Below are 15144 nucleotides of genomic sequence, written 5' to 3'. Positions count from 1 at the left end.
AGATTACACAGATCCACAAAGAATTTGAAAACAAATCCATTTTGATAAACTCCCATATCTACTGGGTGAAATTCCACAGTGTTGCCATCATCACAGCAGCAAGATGTGTGACCTGTTGCCACGAGAAAAGGGCAACCAGTGAAGAACAAACACCATTGTAAATACAAACCATATTTATGCTTATTTATTTTATCTTTCGTACATCATCACAACATGGTGTATATATATATATATATATATATTGACATATGACATTTCAAACTGAACTCTTTTGGAACTTCTGTGAGTGAAATATTAATTTTTTAATCCCCCCCCCCCCTCCTCTCCCCTGTAACTATTCCCCAGGTCGTTGCTGTAAATGAGAACGTCTCAGTCAACAGACCTGGTCAAATAAATACAAATAAACCATGTTGACATATGTTTGCCAATAAACCCAGACACCGAGAGAGGTATATATCAAAAACACTTGATCATTTCTGTGTTTACAGTACTTAAGATTGGTCTAACAATGATATATATAATCAAATTGGTTAGTCGAGGTAATTGAGGTAATATGTGCATGTAGGTAGAGTGATTAAAGTGACTATGCATAGATGATAACAGAGAGTAGCAGCGTTCCGGGGGGCAATGCAAATAGTCTGAGTAGCCATTTGATTGGCTGTTCAGGAGTCTTATGGCTTGGGGGGGGGTAGAAGCTGTTTATAGAAGCCTCTTGTGGTCCTAGACTTGGCACTCCGGTACCACTTGCCGTGCAGTAGCAGAGAGAATAGTCTATGACTTGGGTAGCTGGTGTCTTTGACCATTTTTAGGGCCTTCCTCTGACACGGGCCTGGTGTAGAGGTCAGAGGTCCTGGATGGCAGGAAGCTTGGCCCCAGTGATGTACTGGGCCGTATGCTCTACCCTCTAGTGCCTTGCGGTCGGAAGCCGAGCAGTTGCCATACCAGGCAGTGATGCAACCGGTCAGGATGCTCTCGATGGTGCAGCTGTAAAACCTTTTGAGGATCTCAGGACCCATGCCAAATCTTTTCAGTCTCCTGAGAGGGAATAGATTTTGTCGTGTCCTCTTCACAACTGTCTTGGTGTGTTTGGACCATTCTAGTTTGTTGTTGATGTGGACACCAAGGAACTTGAAGCTCTCAACCTGCTCCACTACAGCCCCGTCGATAAGAATGGGGGCGTGTTCGGTCCTCTTTTTCCTGTAGTCCACAATCATCTCCTTTGTCTTGATAACGTTGAGGGAGAGGTTGTTGTCCTGGCACCACACGGCCAGGTCTCTGACCTCACTATAGGCTGTCTCGTCGCTATCGGCGATCAGGCCTACAGCTGTTGTGTAATTGGCAAACTTAATGATGGTGTTGGAGTCGTAACAATACTAACAAGCTATATAATAACAATACTAACATACACTATATAGTACTACTAACATGTTATATAATACTACTACTACTAACATGTTATATAATACTACTACTACTAACATGTTATATAATACTACTACTACTAACGTGCTATGTACTACTACTAGTGTGCTGTATAATACTACTAGTGTGCTATATAATACTACTACTACTAGTGTGCTATATAATACTACTACGACTACTACTAGTGTGCTGTATAATACTACTACTACTACGCTATATAATACTACTACGACTAATACTAACGTGCTGTATAATACTACTACTACTAACATGCTGTATAATACTACTACTACTAACATGCTATATAATACTACTACTACTACTACTAACATGCTATATAATACTACTACTACTACTAACATGCTGTATAATACTACTACTACTAACATGCTATATAATACTACTACTACTACTAACATGCTATATAATACTACTACTACTACTACTAACATGCTATATAATACTACTACTACTACTAACATGCTATATAATACTACTACTACTACTAACATGCTATATAATACTACTACTACTACTACTACTAACATGCTATATAATACTACTACTACTACTAACATGCTATATAATACTACTACTACTACTAACATGCTATATAATACTACTACTACTACTACTACTAACATGCTATACTAATGCTGCTACTACTATAACATGCTACTACTACTACTACTAACATGCTATATAATACTACTACTACTACTACTAACATGCTGTATAATACTACTACTACTAACATGCTATATAATACTACTACTACTACTACTACTACTACTAACATGCTATATAATACTACTACTACTACTACTACTAACATGCTATATAATACTACTACTACTACTACTAACATGCTGTATAATACTACTACTACTAACATGCTATATAATACTACTACTACTACTAACATGCTATATAATACTACTACTACTACTACTACGCTATATAATACTACTACTACTACTACTACGCTATATAATACTACTACTACTACTAGCGTGTATAATACTACTACTATGCTATATAATACTACTACTACTACTACTAACATGCTATATAATACTACTACTACTACTACTACTACTACTACTACTACTAGCGTGTATAATACTACTACTATGCTATATAATACTACTACTACTAACGTGTATAATACTACTACTAACATGCTATATACTACTACCACTACTACTACGCTATATAATACTACTACTAACATGCTATATAATACTACTACTATGCTATATAATACTACTATTATGCTATATAATACTACTACTATGCTATATAATACTACTACTAACATGCTATATAATACTACTACTAACGTGCTATATAATACTACTACTAACATGCTATATAATACTACTAATAACATGCTATATAATACTACTACTAACGTGCTATATAATACTACTACTAACATGCTATATAATACTACTAATAACATGCTATATAATACTACTAACGTGCTATATAATACTACTACTAACATGCTATATAATACTACTAATAACATGCTATATAATACTACTAACATGCTATATAATAATACTAACGTGTTATATAATACTACTAACATGCTATATAATACTACTAACATGCTATATAATACTAACATGCTATATAATACTAATGTGGTATATAATACTAACATGCTATATAATACTACTAACATGCTATATAATACTACTAACATGCTATATAATACTACTACTACTACTAACGTGTTATATAATACTACTAACATGCTATATAATACTACTAACATGGTATATAATACTACTAACATGGTATATAATACTACTAACATGCTATATAATACTACTAATGTGGTATATAATACTACTAACATGCTATATAATACTACTAACATGTTATATAATACTAACATGCTATATAATACTAATGTGGTATATAATACTAACATGCTATATAATACTACTAACGTGTTATATAATACTACTAACATGCTATATAATACTACTAACATGCTATATAATACTACTAACATGCTATATAATACTACTAATGTGGTATATAATACTACTAACGTGTTATATAATACTACTAACATGCTATATACTACTAACGTGTTATATACTACTAACCTGTTATATAATACTACTAATGTAGTATATAATACTACTAACATGCTATATAATACTACTAACATGCTATATAATACTACTAACATGCTATATAATACTACTAATGTAGTATATAATACTACTAACATGCTATATAATACTACTAACATGTTATATAATACTACTAACATGCTATATAATACTACTAATGTAGTATATAATACTACTAACATGCTATATAATACTACTAATGTAGTATATAATACTACTAACATGTTATATAATACTACTAATGTAGTATATAATACTACTAACATGCTATATAATACTACTAACATGCTATATAATACTACTAATGTAGTATATAATACTACTAACATGCTATATAATACTAATGTGGTATATAATACTACTAACATGTTATATAATACTACTAATGTGGTATATAATACTACTAACATGCTATATAATACTACTAATGTAGTATATAATACTACTAACATGTTATATAATACTACTAATGTGGTATATAATACTACTAATGTGGTATATAATACTACTAATGTGGTATATAATACTACTAACATGCTATATAATACTAACGTGTTATATAATACTACTAACATGTTATATAATACTACTAACATGTTATATAATACTACTAACATGTTATATAATACTACTAATGTGGTATATAATACTACTAACATGCTATATAATACTACTAATGTAGTATATAATACTACTAACATGTTATATAATACTACTAATGTAGTATATAATACTACTAACATGCTATATAATACTACTAACATGCTATATAATACTACTAATGTAGTATATAATACTACTAACATGTTATATAATACTACTAATGTAGTATATAATACTACTAACATGCTATATAATACTACTAATGTAGTATATAATACTACTAACATGTTATATAATACTACTAACGTGGTATATACTACTACTAATGTGGTATATACTACTACTAATGTGGTATATAATACTACTAACATGTTATATAATACTACTAACATGTTATATAATACTACTAACATGTTATATAATACTACTAACATGCTATATAATACTACTAACATGCTATATAATACTACTAACATGTTATATAATACTACTAACATGTTATATAATACTACTAACATGTTATATAATACTACTAACATGTTATATAATACTACTACTGTGGTATATAATACTACTAATGTGGTATATAATACTACTAACGTGGTATATAATACTACTAATGTGGTATATAATACTACTACTACTAACGTGTTATATAATACTACTAATGTAGTATATAATACTACTAACATGCTATATAATACTACTAACATGTTATATAATACTACTAACATGCTATATAATACTACTAATGTAGTATATAATACTACTAATGTGCTATATAATACTACTAATGTGGTATATAATACTACTACTACTAACATGTTATATAATACAACTAACATGTTATATAATACTACTAACATGTTATATAATACTACTAACATGTTATATAATACTACTAATGTGGTATATAATACTACTAATGTGGTATATAATACTACTAACGTGGTATATAATACTACTAACATGTTATATAATACTACTAACGTGTTATATAATACTACTAACATGTTATATAATACTACTAATGTGGTATATAATACTACTAACATGTTATATAATACTACTAATGTGGTATATAATACTACTAACATGTTATATAATACTACTAACATGCTATATAATACTACTAACGTGTTATATAATACTACTAACATGCTATATAATACTACTAACATGCTATATAATACTACTAATGTAGTATATAATACTACTAACATGCTATATAATACTACTAATGTAGTATATAATACTACTAACATGCTATATAATACTACTAACATGCTATATAATACTACTAATGTAGTATATAATACTACTAACATGCTATATAATACTAATGTGGTATATAATACTACTAACATGTTATATAATACTACTAATGTGGTATATAATACTACTAACATGCTATATAATACTACTAACGTAGTATATAATACTACTAACATGTTATATAATACTACTAATGTGGTATATAATACTACTAATGTGGTATATAATACTACTAATGTGGTATATAATACTACTAATGTGGTATATAATACTACTAACATGCTATATAATACTAACGTGTTATATAATACTACTAACATGTTATATAATACTACTAACATGTTATATAATACTACTAACATGTTATATAATACTACTAATGTGGTATATAATACTACTAACATGCTATATAATACTACTAACATGTTATATAATACTACTAACATGCTATATAATACTACTAATGTGGTATATAATACTACTAACGTGTTATATAATACTACTAACATGTTATATAATACTACTAACATGCTATATAATACTACTAATGTGGTATATAATACTACTAACGTGTTATATAATACTACTAACACGTTATATAATACTACTAACATGTTATATAATACTACTAACATGTTATATAATACTACTAACATGTTATATAATACTACTAACATGCTATATAATACTACTAACGTGGTATATAATACTACTAATGTAGTATATAATACTACTAACATGTTATATAATACTACTAACATGTTATATAATACTACTAACATGTTATATAATACTACTAATGTGGTATATAATACTACTAACATGCTATATAATACTACTAACATGTTATATAATACTACTAATGTAGTATATAATACTACTAACATGTTATATAATACTACTAACGTGTTATATAATACTACTAATGTGGTATATAATACTACTAACGTGTTATATAATACTACTAACATGTTATATAATACTACTAATGTAGTATATAATACTACTAACATGCTATATAATACTACTAATGTAGTATATAATACTACTAACATGTTATATAATACTACTAACGTGGTATATACTACTACTAATGTGGTATATACTACTACTAATGTGGTATATAATACTACTAACATGTTATATAATACTACTAACATGTTATATAATACTACTAACATGTTATATAATACTACTAACATGCTATATAATACTACTAACATGCTATATAATACTACTAACATGTTATATAATACTACTAACATGTTATATAATACTACTAACATGTTATATAATACTACTACTGTGGTATATAATACTACTAATGTGGTATATAATACTACTAACGTGGTATATAATACTACTAATGTGGTATATAATACTACTACTACTAACGTGTTATATAATACTACTAATGTAGTATATAATACTACTAACATGCTATATAATACTACTAACATGTTATATAATACTACTAACATGCTATATAATACTACTAATGTAGTATATAATACTACTAATGTGCTATATAATACTACTAATGTGGTATATAATACTACTACTACTAACATGTTATATAATACTACTAACATGCTATATAATACTACTAACATGTTATATAATACTACTAACATGTTATATAATACTACTAATGTGGTATATAATACTACTAATGTGGTATATAATACTACTAACGTGGTATATAATACTACTAACATGTTATATAATACTACTAACGTGTTATATAATACTACTAACATGTTATATAATACTACTAATGTGGTATATAATACTACTAACATGTTATATAATACTACTAATGTGGTATATAATACTACTAATGTGGTATATAATACTACTAACATGTTATATAATACTACTAATGTAGTATATAATACTACTAACATGTTATATAATACTACTAATGTGGTATATAATACTACTAACATGTTATATAATACTACTAACATGCTATATAATACTACTAACGTGGTATATAATACTACTAACGTGTTATATAATACTACTAACATGCTATATAATACTACTAACATGCTATATAATACTACTAATGTAGTATATAATACTACTAACATGCTATATAATACTACTAATGTAGTATATAATACTACTAACATGCTATATAATACTAATGTGGTATATAATACTACTAACATGTTATATAATACTACTAATGTGGTATATAATACTACTAACATGCTATATAATACTACTAATGTAGTATATTACATTTAACATTTATACTACTAACATGTTATATAATACTACTAACGTGCTATATAATACTACTAATGTGGTATATAATACTACTAATGTGGTATATAATACTACTAATGTGGTATATAATACTATTAACATGCTATATAATACTAACGTGTTATATAATACTACTAACATGTTATATAATACTACTAACATGTTATATAATACTACTAACATGTTATATAATACTACTAATGTGGTATATAATACTACTAACATGCTATATAATACTACTAACATGTTATATAATACTACTAACACTATATAATAACATGTGGTATATAATACTACTAACATGTTATATAATACTACTAACATGTTATATAATACTACTAACGTGTTATATAATACTACTAACGTGTTATATAATACTACTAACATGTTATATAATACTACTAACATGTTATATAATACTACTAACATGTTATATAATACTACTAACATGTTATATATATAATATGTTATATAAACTACTAACATATATAATACTACTAACGTGGTATATAATACTACTAATGTAGTATATAATACTACTAACATGTTATATAATACTACTAACATGTTATATAATACTACTAATGTGGTATATAATACTACTAACATGCTATATAATACTACTAACATGTTATATAATACTACTAATGTAGTATATAATACTACTAACATGTTATATAATACTACTAACGTGTTATATAATACTACTAATGTGGTATATAATACTACTAACGTGTTATATAATACTACTAACATGTTATATAATACTACTAACGTGGTATATAATACTACTAACATGCTATATAATACTACTAATGTGGTATATAATACTACTAACGTGGTATATAATACTACTACTACTAACATGCTATATACTACTAACGTGTTATATAATACTACTACTACTAACATGCTATATACTACTAACGTGTTATATAATACTACTACTACTAACATGCTATATACTACTAACCTGTTATATAATACTACTAATGTAGTATATAATACTACTAACATGCTATATAATACTACTAATGTAGTATATAATACTACTAACATGTTATATAATACTACTAACATGCTATATAATACTACTAACGTGCTATATAATACTACTAACGTGCTATATACTACTAACATGTTATATAATACTACTAACATGTTATATAATACTACTAACATGTTATATAATACTACTAACATGCTATATAATACTACTAACGTGCTATATAATACTACTAACATGTTATATACTACTAACGTGTTATATAATACTACTAACGTGTTATATAATACTACTAACATGCTATATAATACTACTAATGTGGTATATAATACTACTAACATGTTATATAATACTACTAACATGCTATATAATACTACTAATGTAGTATATAATACTACTAACATGCTATATAATACTACTAACATGCTATATACTACTAACGTGTTATATAATACTACTACTACTAACATGCTATATACTACTAACATGTTATTTAATACTAACCTGTTATATAATACTACTAATGTAGTATATAATACTACTAACATGCTATATAATAATATGAACTAAACATAAACAGGCTTGATGTGCCTCTGTTAATTTGAGTAGCATATGAAACCGTAATGGGGGTTGGGGGTCTCATTTTCCATGGTGCCCCGAGGACAAGATACTAGATACAACTACAGGTACATTACATTATAGAACACGAAACATCACAGGTATCATTAAAAGTCAATTAAAACAATTGCACACCTCAGTGAACTCATTTATCCTCAGCGTTTTCAGCTTCCCCAGCGGCACCAGGGAATCCAAATGGAATACATTTTGGAAGTGATTCCAAACATCGTTAGCAAAAGGTGCGTTTGTCAGAATGACGTCCAAAATAGTTTATTTTTCAGGGTTCGAATTATTTTATATATTTTTTTTTACCAGGTGTCAGTTAGTAATAATCAAAATGCCTGCGTTAGTTTGAGAAGCAAGAATTAGAATAACATACATTTTTTTTTTAAAATCTAAACTTCTGACATTTACATGAATCAAGGTTGCAGTATCCAGAATTTCATATAATCATACCGTCGAGCTCTCATCCAGGGACACTATTACCTTTCTAATGTTACTCAGGATCTACGCTCCTGTTCAGGACGTCCTCTTTTTAGAAACTGCGGTCGCTCCCAAAACTGATGGATGTAGTCAATAAAAATCCAACGCTTTTTCAGAGCAGAGTCCTGATTTCATCCAAGAGACCCGTGCAAATAGCCTGGGAGAAGCGATCAATCCCAGGACCGTGTGATAGGGCCAGGAAAAACAATCCCCTCGTGTGATAGGACCAGGAAAAACAATCCCCTCGTGTGATAGGACCAGGAAAAACAATCCCCTCGTGTGATAGGACCAGGAAAAACAATCCCCTCGTGTGATAGGACCAGGAAAAACAATCCCCTCGTGTGATAGGGCCACGAAAAACAATCCCCTCGTGTGATCGGGCCAGGAAAAACAATCCCCTCGTGTGATAGGACCAGGAAAAACAATCCCCTCGTGTGATAGGGCCAGGAAAAACAATCCACTCGTCTGTAGCCAATAATCTCTCAGGTGTTCCAAGTCCCGTTGATGTCATTTGTACCAGCATCCACAACCACCGCGTGCAGCTCTGGGTTTTGGTTCTGGAATGATCGTAAGGTCCTGAGTGATGTCACACACAGGGAAGTAGAATGTCTTTGCTCGATCCTTTACAATGGAACTCCCAACGACGGCCATCTTCTGAGGGGGAGGTCGTGGTTTTCCAGGAGTCCTCGGAGAAAAGTGGTGTCACGGGGGCTACAAGGGCCTCCTGTGGGGTAGTATGACCTCCTGTGGGGTAGTATGGCCTCCTGTGGGGTATTATGGCCTCCTGTGGGGTAGTATGGCCTCCTGTGGGGTAGTATGGCCTCCTGTGGGGTAGTATGGCCTCCTGTGGGGTGGTATGGCCTCCTGTAGGGTGGTATGGCCTCCTGTGGGGTGGTATGGCCTCCTGTGGGGTAGTATGGCCTCCTGTGGGGTAGTATGACCTCCTGTGGGGTAGTATGCCTCCTGTAGTATGGCCTCCTGTGGGGTAGTATGACCTCCTGTGGGGTAGTATGGCCTCCTGTGGGGTAGTATGGCCTCCTGTGGGGTAGTATGGCCTCCTGTGGGGTAGTATGGCCTAGTATGGCCTCCTGTGGGGTAGTATGGCCTCCTGTGGGGTAGTATGACCTCCTGTGGGGTAGTATGACCTGGGGTAGTATGACCTCCTGTGGGGTAGTATGACCTCCTGTGGGGTAGTATGACCTCCTGTGGGGTAGTATGACCTCCTGTGGGGTAGTATGACCTCCTGTAGTATGGCCTCCTGTGGGGTAGTATGACCTCCTGTGGAGTATGACCTCCTGTGGGGTAGTATGACCTCCTGTGGGGTAGTATGACCTCCTGTGGGGTAGTATGGCCTCCTGTGGGGTAGTATGACCTCCTGTGGGGTAGTATGGCCTCCTGTGGGATCTCCTGTGGGGTAGTATGACCTTCCCTCACACTTGTCGTCTCCCGTCTGGACTACTGCAACTCTCTGCTGGCTGGGCTCTGCCATCAAACCCCTGCAACTTACCCAGAACGCTTCAGCCCGCCTGGTGTTAAATTTCTCCCATGTCACCCTGCTCCTCCAGACACTCCACTGGCTTCCAGTCCAAGCTCACATCCACTACCAGACCATGGTGCTTACCTACGGAGCAGCAAGAGGAACTGTCCCTCTACCTTCAGGCTCTGCTCCTACCCTACACCCCAACCCATCCACTACCAGACCATGGTGTTACCTACGGAGCAGCAAGAGGAACTGTCCCTCCCTACCTTCAGGCTCTGCTCCTACCCTACACCCCAACCCATCCACTACTAGACCATGGTGTTACCTACGGAGTAGCAAGAGGAACTGCCCCTCCCTACCTACACCCCAACCCATCCACTACTAGACCATGGTGTTACCTACGGAGCAACAAGAGGAACTGTCCCTCTACCTTCAGGCTCTGCTCCTACCCTACACCCCAACCCATCCACTACCAGACCATGGTGTTACCTACGGAGCAGCAAGAGGAACTGCCCCTCCCTACCTTCACCCCAACCCATCCACTACTAGACCATGGTGTTACCTACGGAGCAGCAAGAGGAACTGCTCTCCCTACCTTCAGGCTCTGCTCCTAACCTACACCCCAACCCAAGCACTCCGTTCTGACAACTCTGGTCTCTAGGCCAGAGCAGTTCATCCCAGTCACAGCTCTTCTCTATCCTGGCACCACAGTGGTGGAACCAGCTTCCCTCTGAAGCTAGGACAGCAGAGTCCCTGTCCATCTTCCCCCCTGACACTAGAACAGCAGAGTCCCTGTCCATCTTCCCCCTGAAACTAGGACAGCAGAGTCCCTGTCCATCTTCTGAAAACATCTGAAACCTTCCCTCTTAAATAATCCCACATGTAGGTTACGCAGCACACAGCTACCATGGGGAATAAAAACATGAATGGTTTGGTTTTAGAGAAAAAACTAAAAGAAAAAAGCAGGTGAAAGAGGAGACTAGGAGAGAGAGAGAGGAGGGGAGGGAAGGAGAGAAAAGGGGGAGCCTAGGAGAGAGAGAGGAGGGGAGGGAAGGAGAGAAAAGGGGAAAACTAGGAGAGAGAGGAGGGAAGGAGAGAAAAGGGGAAAACTAGGAGAGAGAGAGGAGGGAAGGAGAGAAAAGGGGAAAACTAGGAGAGAGAGAGGAGGAGAGGGAAGGAGAGAAAAGGGGGAGCCTAGGAGAGAGAGGGGAGGGGAGAGAAGGAGAGAAAAGGGGGAGCCTTGGAGAGAGAGAGAGAGAGGAGGAGAGGGAAGGAGAGAAAAGGGGGAGCCTAGGAGAGAGAGAGGAGGAGAGGGAAGGAGAGAAAAGGGGGAGCCAAGGAGAGAGAGAGGAGGAGAGGGAAGGAGAGAAAAGGGGGAGCCAGGAGAGAGAGAGAGAGAGGGAGGAGGAGGGAGCCTTGGAGAGAGAGAGAGAGAGAGGGAGGGAAGGAGAGAAAAGGGGGAGCCAAGGAGAGAGAGAGGAGGAGAGGGAAGGAGAGAAAAGGGGGAGCCTTGGAGAGAGAGAGGAGGAGAGGGAAGGAGAGAAAAGGGGGAGCCAAGGAGAGAGAGAGGAGGAGAGGGAAGGAGAGAAAAGGGGGAGCCTTGGAGAGAGAGAGAGAGGGGAGGGGAGAGAAGGAGAGAAAAGGGGGAGCCTTGGAGAGAGAGAGAGAGAGGAGGAGAGGGAAGGAGAGAAAAGGGGGAGCCTAGGAGAGAGAGAGGAGGAGAGGGAAGGAGAGAAAAGGGGGAGCCAAGGAGAGAGAGAGGAGGAGAGGGAAGGAGAGAAAAGGGGAAGACTAGGGGTGAGAGAGGAGGGGAGGGAAGGAGAAAAGGGGGAGAAACAAAAGAGGGGACAAAGGAAAGAAGGCGAGGGGGAAAATGAAAGTCTAATTAAAAAGGTCTGGAGGCTTTCACCAATCAATGAATATCTAGGACAAAAGAGAGAGGGAGGAAAGAGAGGGAGGAAAGAGGGAGGAAGATGCAAGAGAAATAAGAATAAGAATAAGGAGAGTGAAAAAGAGAGAAGAGAGATGGAAGGATGGTAGGATGAGAGGATGGTAGGATGAGAGATGGAAGGATGGTAGGATGAGAGAGATGGAAGGATGGTAGGATGAGAGAGATGGAAGGATGGTAGGATGAGAGGATGGCATCTACAGTAGGTTCCGTTAATTAGTAAAAGACAGATCTCATCTTTTCGATGTAGAGGAGAGGGGGAGTAAGGTCAAAGTCAGTGATGTGTGGCTCTATCCCTCCATTGCCCAGTCAGTCTGTCTGTGATGAAGCCATCAGCCCATAGACAGCTCTCCACCCATACCCACAGAGAAATTACCCAGAGAGAGAGCGAGAGGAAAGAGAGAGAGAGAAGAGAGAGAGGAGACAGAGAAAGAGAGAAGAGAGAGAGACGAAGAGAGAAGAGAGAGAGAGGAGACCGAGAGAGAGGAGACAAAGAGAGAGAGAGAGAGAGAGAGAGAGAGAGAGAGGAGAGAAAGAGAGAGAGAGGAGAGAAAGAGAGAGAGAGGATGGCTTTTCATTCATACAGCTAGGGGAGTGGAAGGGGGGAGAGGAGGAGAAGAAGAATTGACAGCAGTGTGTTAATTAGCTAGCTGACACAGAGCTGTAGTTTGGGACCACATGGTGGAGATGAGGTAAAGTTGACTGAAATAGCTAGCTGACACAGAGCTGTAGTTTGGGACCACATGGTGGAGATGAGGTAAAGTTGACTGAAATAGCTAGCTGACACAGAGCTGCAGTTTGGGCCCACATGGTGGAGATGAGGTGGAGATGAGGTAAAGTTGACTGAATTAGCTAGCTGACACAGAGCTGCAGTTTGGGCCCACATGGTGGATAGAGGTGGAGATGAGGTAAAGTTGACTGAATTAGCTAGCTGACACAGAGCAAGGCTGCAGTTTGGGCCCACATGGTGGATAGAGGTGGAGATGAGGTAAAGTTGACTGAATTAGCTAGCTGACACAGAGCAAGGCTGCAGTTTGGGCCCACATGGTGGATAGAGGTAAAGTTGACTGAATTAGCTAGCTGACACAGAGCTGCAGTTTGGGCCCACATGGTGGATAGAGGTGGAGATGAGGTAAAGTTGACTGAATTAGCTAGCTGACACAGAGCAAGGCTGCAGTTTGGGCCCACATGGTGGATAGAGGTGGAGATGAGGTCAAGTTGACTGAATTAGCTAGCTGACACAGAGCAAGGCTGCAGTTTGGGCCCACATGGTGGATAGAGGTGGAGATGAGGTCAAGTTGACTGAATTAGCTAGCTGACACAGAGCAAGGCTGCCTGGATGTGACTGGATACACTACTTAAAAAAAAAAAAGTACCTTTATTTAACTAGGCAAGTCAGTTAAGAACAAATTCTTATTTTCAATGACGGCCTAGGAACAGTGGGTTAACTGGCTGTTCAGGGAAAGAACGACAGATTTGTACCTTGTCAGCTCGGGATTCGAACCTAGAATAATCGGTCTCTCTTCATCTCCCTCCTTTATCAATTCAAAGAGCTTTATTGGCACGAGAAACATATATTATCATTGACAAAGCAAGTGAAGTAGATAAACAAAAGACAAATAAATCAAAATGAACAGTAAACATTTAAACTCACAGAGGCTCCATAAGAATAAAGACATTACAAATGTCATATTATATATATACAGCGTTGTAACGATGTACAAATGGTTAAAGTACAAAAGGGAAAATAAATAAGCATAAATATGGGTTGTATTTACGATGGTGTTTGTTCTTCACTGGTTGACCTTTTCTTGTGGCAACAGGTCACACATCTTGCTGCTGTGACGGCACACTGTGGAATTTCACCCAGTAGATA

General features: G+C 35.3%; 1 protein-coding gene across 1 annotated transcript in view; it reads right to left on the bottom strand.

Annotated features, from left to right (window-relative positions):
- Nucleotides 1–15144, bottom strand: part of gbe1a (glucan (1,4-alpha-), branching enzyme 1a) — a 183974-nt gene that overhangs the window by 74713 nt on the left and 94117 nt on the right. The gene's annotated exons all lie outside the window — the stretch shown is intronic.

This window comes from Oncorhynchus nerka, linkage group LG19, assembly GCF_034236695.1.
Source record: "Oncorhynchus nerka isolate Pitt River linkage group LG19, Oner_Uvic_2.0, whole genome shotgun sequence".
NCBI classification, from domain to species: domain Eukaryota; kingdom Metazoa; phylum Chordata; class Actinopteri; order Salmoniformes; family Salmonidae; genus Oncorhynchus; species Oncorhynchus nerka.
The sequence above is the reverse complement of the archived record's forward strand: the minus strand, read 5'-3'. Positions and strand labels throughout refer to the sequence as shown.